This window comes from Rhinopithecus roxellana, chromosome 16 (assembly GCF_007565055.1).
Source record: "Rhinopithecus roxellana isolate Shanxi Qingling chromosome 16, ASM756505v1, whole genome shotgun sequence".
Lineage (NCBI taxonomy): Eukaryota > Metazoa > Chordata > Mammalia > Primates > Cercopithecidae > Rhinopithecus > Rhinopithecus roxellana.
Genome location: NC_044564.1, coordinates 107,678,956 through 107,686,617, shown reverse-complemented (window position 1 = coordinate 107,686,617; position 7,662 = coordinate 107,678,956).

The window sequence follows — 7,662 nt, the reverse complement described above, 5'->3', positions numbered from 1 at the left end:
CATTTTCTCTGAAAGTGCATGTTGAGATGACAGCTTGTGTTTGCTCTTTTCTTTCTCTTGGTTTGTTATTTGCTAGTCTCACTTTAGTACATCACATGTTCAGTTAGCCAATTAGTGTAAAATTATTTTATTATCATATGAGGAAGTGTTTGGATACGGAAAAAAATACACAGGCTTTTCATTTTCTGAATAACATCAATACAAGATCAGTCAAAAATTAATATTCCAATCAGACTTGACCAATTTTCAGGTGCAACTATATCACTTGCCAGAGCATGTGTTGACCCACATAAATCTTCAGCCATAATTAAGAGTAGATCATTGTGTTTTTATACTCAGGCATTGAAGAATGATGATTTTTAAAAATTTCTTCTTTGTGTTAATTCCACTAGCCTATATTTAACTCTTTGTATAACCTGCAACAATTGTAGCAGGTTACAAATGTTCTATGACCTGCTAAACACGGGTCATAGAAGCTCAACTTGGCCAACCCAGATTATATAAAATTCCAGCCTAAATTGGGCTCCATCAAGGAGTAATCTGTTATGGAGATTCTGTTTTTACAGTACAATTTAGGAAAATTACATGATATACTAACTGTGTTAATAACACAAAGTTGAGTTTTTAAGTTATGAGAGCTAATATTTGTGCATCCATCAAATCAAGATTACTTTGAAGATAATACTCCAATTTAGGCACCAAACTTAGTAAACAAATGTAAAGACACATTAAACTGCATAAAATTTTATACTACCTTGGAAACTTTAATTTTTGCATTTATTTATTTATTTATTCATTTATTTTTGTTATAGTAGATGAATTGATACTATATGTGTTAGTCCACTTTGTGTTGTTACAAAGGAATATTTGAAGCTAGGTAATTTATAAAGAAAAGAGGTTTATTTGGCTTATAATTCTGCAGGCTGTGCAAGCAGGGCACCAGCATCTGCTTGGCTGCTAGTGAGGCCTCAGCAAGCTTACAATCATGGTGGGAGGCAAATGGGGAACTGGTGTATCCCATGATGAGAGAGGGAGCAAGAGAGAGGGAGGAGGTGCCCGGCGTTTTAAACAACTAGTTCTCACATGGACTAACAGAGTGAAAAATGCACTGATCACCAAGGGGAATGGCACCAAGCCATTCATGAAGGATCCAACCCCATGATCCAAACACCTCCCACTAAGCCCCATCTCCAATACTGGGGATCACATTTCAACATGTGATTTGGAGGGGACAAACATCCAAACTATATCATTATACTTTCAAAGTAATTTTGTATACCTTTGTTTTCAGCTTTTCAATGAAAAAGTTTATGACCACGTCAATATTGGAATATGAGGGTAGAGAGATATATGTGTTAGGAAATGTGTTTGGGTAGAAATGTAACAGGCTGGGTATAAAAGATGAGGTCAGTAAGAGAGTTGGTCTATCACAGAAGAGTCCCACTCTCCTTAGAAGAGTCTCACTCTCTTTGGTCTGTAAGAGATCTGGAATACAATTCTCTGTGAGAAACCATGCATTTATGAAGTTCCTTATGGCTTCAGGAAGCTGTGAGACACTGTAAGTTCTTCTGTTACAGTTTTAGATCAGGTTCTCCAGAAATAGACTCTGATACAGGGATTTGCCTACAGGAAGTTTACTGGGAAATGTGCTCAGAAGCAGCACCTGTTGGGGTTGAGGGAAGCAGGATTAGGCAGAGGGAGAAGCTGATGCAGGTGCAACAAAAACCTCAGCAGATCCCACAGGGAACTCTGCAGCAGGACAGGCCAGTAAGAGTTGGTCCAAATTGAGGCAAGCGGGTAGGCCCTTTGCTCCTCCCCACAACCATTCCTATCAAGCAGACACCAAAAGAGGGCTGCCTTGTGAGAGAGGGCGTGAGCCTTGGGCAACTTTGATCCCTTTATCAGAGGCCATTTCTCAGAGTGTGACTTGGTTATGAGTTACCAGCCATCAACATTCTTGATAGCAGGTGCAGTGATGAATTATATGTGTCAACTTGACTGGATCATTGGGTGCCCAGATATTTGGCTAAGCATTACTTCTTGGTGTGTCTGTGAGAGTGTTTCTGAATTATAATAGCATCAAATCTGTAGACTGAGTAAGGCAGATTGCCCTCCCTAGTATAAGTGGGCATCATCCAATGTGTTGAGGACCTGAACAGAACAAAAAGGCAGAGGAAGGGAGAATTTGCTCTCTGACTACTTGAGCTTCTCCTGCCCTCAGACTGAGACCTTTGTTCTTCTGATACTTAGGACTTTGAACTTGGGCTGGACTACACCACTGACTTTCCTGGGTCTCCAGTTTGCAGACAGCAAATTGTGAGACTACTCAGCCTCCATAGTTATGTGAGTCAATTCCTCATAATAAATACAGATGCTCCTAAACTTACAGTGGGGTTGTGTCCTCATAAACTCATCGTAAGTTGAAATTATTGTAAGTTGAAAATGCATTTTATGCACCCAAGGTACCAAGCATCATAGCTTAGCCTAGCTGATATTAAACATCCTCAGAACACCTACGTTAGCTTGTAGTTTGGCAAAATCATCTAACACAAAGCCTGTTTTATGCTAAAGTGTTGAATATGTAATTCAATTTATTGAATACTATACTAGAAGTAAAAAACAGAATTGTTGTATGGGTACTCCAAGTGTGGTTTCTACTGAATGCGTATCACTTTCACACCATAAAGTTGAAAAATCATGAAGTTGAACCATGGTAAGTTGGGACTGTCTATATATCCTATTAGTTCTGTTTCTTTGGAGACTAGTACACTGGAATCATGAGGTCTCTGTTTTGAAGGAGCACTCGGATGGCCTGACCACAGCATTCCCTGTGGTTACCGTGTCCTGTAGCATACAGAGCACACAATTATTATATTATTATTGCTATTTATTAATGATCAGAGCTAACACTGAGACCTGTTTGTGCATTTAATTGAGACATATTTATGCATGGAGCACTGTTCCTAATGCCCTATGAAGCTAGCCACTTTAAAGGTGATCACCGTGTTAGGCAATAGAAAGAACTGGTTATAAATTCAGGATTTGGAGTCAAAGTGCCTGGGTAAAAAACAGCAGCATAGCTTCCCGATTCTTAGGTGTGCAACCCTGAACAAGATCCTTAAACTTAGATGCACTATCTCACAGAGTATCTGGAAATGTTAAATGAGCTTAATAGTAAAAAGCATTTATGATGGAATAACACACAAACTGTCATATAATTTATACTTAAATACTAGTTATAATTATTGTCTCATCCACCTTACAGATAAGGAAACTGAGGCTTGCAGAGGTCAGTTAAATGCTGAGACACATTGACTCAGGCAAACTGACTATCGAGTTCATTGCCTTTTTTGAACATTATCTATAATAAATTTGACATACAGAGGTCCAGGAAATCAAATAGATTGTGTTCTCCATGTCTTCTCAATGAGATAATCAAACTGAGTGAAGATTAACTCCATAAAATATTATGGGTTCTTCTGACATTGCAGCATGATTCTAACTTAAAAGAGAACATGATCATTTACTTGTATATTCATTCATTATCCAATGAAAACTTTTGAGTTGGGCTATTGTGTTCTATCTATTCTCTTGGACTTTGAAATAAACTGATTATCAGGACAGTCATTGTTCCTGCATTTGTAAACTTATGATCAAGTAAGAAAAGTGTGTTACATTTTATAGAAGAGAAACATAAACGATGTGAATATAAGAGGAAAAGCGAGTTTCAAATTTAGGTAATACTTAAGTACCTACTAAAGTTATGGCAAAACTGCCACTCCAGCACTCATAACCTACATGAATCATTAATGGTAATCCTATTTCCCCTGACTCTTAATGTGGCCTCACAGAATGTAGTAGAAACATTAAAATGTAAAAATTTAGTAATACAAGCAAGCCATCTCACTCAATGGCTATATGCCCTGAAGAGAGTATGAAATGGGAGATATTACTTTGCTGTTCAGTCAGTTGACTTCAGTTTCCATTTACTTCTTATGATATATATACTTTATTGAGCTGGGTATAATTCTTATGTTAAAGATACTTACTTTTCCAAAACATAGCCTCTCAACATGAACTATTTTTATCTGTGGTGAAATGAAGAAATAGCAATCTTTTCAAATCCTGGAGGAAGGTTTCTGGTGTTGATCTTATTGGTCTCCAATGTAGCATAGAATACAACCATGCATGGTACTTCATCCATGATTAAAGGGATTTTTAGTTTTAGTTTTGATTATATGCAATTTTTGCTTTACGTGCTTACTTTAGAACTTAACCTCCAAATGAGACGTAACTCCATATAGTATTTTCCTTATCTGAATGGACCCCAGGGCCAGGTAAACTTGGGCTCAAATCACAGTACCCTCATAACTAGCTGTGTGATTGGGAGAATTCAATTAACTTTTCCATGCTTCATTTTCCTCCTCTGTAAAATGGGGATAATCTTACAATACAGAGTTGTTGAGGATTAAATGAAAACACATGCAATGCCCTTAGCACAGAATTTTATTGAACAATAGTAGTCTATTAAGAAAAGTTCTTGCCAAACGTAGAACTCTAGAGAGTCAGAGTTGGCACAGTAGCTAAAACTTAGTTTGTGCTGACATGTGTATTAGGAGTCAGTAAAACATTGAAGGAACTAGTATATAAAACAGTGATTAAGTTTAGTTTTCGAGTTAATGCTGAGCTTGAAACTCCACTTACTACACTTGCAAGCTTTGTAACTTTGGGCAAGTTATTTAACTTCTCTAAGCTATTCATCTGTAAAATGATGCAACTAATAATTCCTACTTCACAGGGTTGTTGTGAGGATTAAATGAAATGATCCATGTAATGCACTTAGCTGAGTTCCTGGCACACAGTGTGCACTCTGAAGTGTTACCTTTTATTATGGGAAAATTTCACACACTTGAGCATTTTAATCCTTTTCACAGTTCTTCATTTTATAAGAAAAGAGACTCAGTGATTTGTCTAGCTGGTAAGTGGTGATGCTTGTCTCAATCATGGATCTTTTGACCCCAGATTTCCTGCACCCTGCTTCCTGTCTGTCCCTCGTTTCCTTCCCCTCACAAAATACAGGCAAGTTCCTGTTAAAACTTTTGCTGTTGATGTAATTTTACAATTGCGTAGACCTGATACTCAAAATTAATTCCACAATGAAAATTAAACTCATGGAAACCCCCTGGAAGGTTGCAATCACACACAAATATGTCAAAATGTGAAAGGTCACAATACCAGAATGAGTCTCCAGAAATAATTCAGGGGATATGTCAATCTGAAATATTAAGACAGAATTTTAAAAAGAAAACAAAAAGGATGCCTTTCTGCGCATACAAAGCACAGACTAGAAGTGACAGGAGAAGGGCATAAATGCACACTTTTCACTGTGGTTGTCTTACGTTAGGGAGAATTCACAATTATTTCATTTCATGGCCTAGGGAAACCACAATCTCTTGCTCACTCATTAGTATCCATTTTTTTCTAGTTATAGAAGCCTCTTATTATTTACAGCTTTAAAATAATTTTAGTATTCACATTTTTCAACTGGGGGTGGAGTATTTCCTTTGAGCAGAAGAAATAAGTTAATGTAGGATTTTCATTGGTTAGATACCTGAAATTATTGGTCCATGTCTTTGAACCCTAGACCCTAGTGTAATGAAGAGATATTTACTGTCATATTCAGAGTCATTAGAGCCCTGAATTCAGAGTGCTTGCTGCATATCATACCTTTTGCACAAAGGAACCATGTACAAATTCAAGGTAGTAGTGGTTCTAATTTAGTCCATCTATGTCATGGTCATTCATTCTCCATTCGGTTTAGGTGAACCCTTCTGTCCCTTGCATTTAAGCCTCCCTAACAGCCACTGACCCAGAAAAGTGAAGCACATAGTTCCAACAAATTTGGTGTAATGGTCCTGCTTTCTCTTCTCCTATCACTGTCTGTTCTCATTCTGACTCAACTCCTGTCCAATTTCTGGCACTGGACTGATTCTCTCCTACTCTTTACATTGTGTCTGAGGAGCTCCTAGCTTTCACGTCACCCTCGAGGATATTGGTTTTGATGGCTTGGACGTGTTATTGGCTCTCCCTGGGATATCCAGTGCTAATTGGTGTTCCTGCCATCCCACTGACTTACCTACCTGTAGCCCAGGAAGACAAGTACAACAACATCAGGCAGACTTCTTACATATCTGTTCATGTCTCGGGGTTTTCATAATCATTGGTAACTACCCCATTTCCCACTAGAATAATGAGAATTTCATATATGTATATATAATATACATATTATTATTATATTATTCTTGCATTATTTTTTATTTCTTTTTAAAATTATTTTCTTTTAAAAATATGTATTTTTAATTGACAATAGTTGTGTATATTTATGGGAGTACAATGTGATGTTTTGATCTATGTAGAAAGATTCATCATTATAGGAAGATTCAATCAAGCTAATTAACATATCCCTCACCTCACCAACTTAGTTTTTTATGGTAAGAAAAAGTCAATCTCATAGAAACAGCATAGAAAGGTGGTTCCCAGAGGCTGTGGGAAAGAGGGAGGGATGGGGGAGAGATGCAGCTCAAAGCATCCACAGTTTCATTTAGACTGAAGGAATAAGTTATTGCACTGCACGGTGATCATTGTTAATAACAATGAATTGTGTATTTCAAAATCGCTAAAAGAACACATTTTTAACATTCATGCACTGCTGTTTTTTATTTTTACATTTTATTTATTTATTTTAAGGTGGATGCTAGGGTGTTACTTTGTATGAAGGCAAACCAGCCTATGAAAAGAAGGAGTGATGCTGTGAATCTAAAATGGCTTTGTGGTTCTGCTTTGCTTTGTTTGTATGCTCATTATTAATACTTCATTGACTTTATTTTTCTGTTTTCTTAAACTTTTGAGTTCAGGGTACATGTGCAGGTTTGTGTAAGTTACGTGTCATAGGGATTTGTTGTACAGATTATTTTGTCACCTAGGAAATAAGCACAGTACTTGATAAACAGGTTTTTGATACTCACCCTCGACCCTCAAGTAGGCCCTGGTGTCTGTTGTTCCCTTCTTTGTGTCTATGTGTACTCAATATTTAGCTCCTACTTACAAGTGAGAACATGTGGTATGTGTTTTTATGTTCCTACGTTAGTTTGCTTAGGATAATGACCTTCAGCTCCAGCTATGTTGCTGCAAAGGACATGATTTCATGTATTTTTTATAGCTGCATAGTATTCTATGATGTATGTGTACTATATTTTCTTTATCCAGTATATTGTTGATGGGCCTTTAGGTTGATTCCATATCTTTGCTATTGTGAATAGTGCTGTGATGAACATAGGCACGCATGTGTCTTTGTGGTGGAACAATTTATATTCATTTGGTTATATACCCAAAGATAAGATTGCTAGGTCAACTGGTAGTTACGTTTTAAGTTCTTTAAGAAATTGCCAAACTTCTTGTCATAATGGTTGAACTAATTTACATTCCTACTAGCAGTGTGTAAGTATTCCCTTTTCTCTGCAACCACACCGGCATCTGTAACTTTTTGATTTAAAAAAACAGCCATTCTGACTTGTATGAGATGAATATCTCATTGTAGTTTTGATTTGCATTTCTGTAATAATTAGTGATGTTGAATATTTTTCATATGCTTGTTGACTGTCA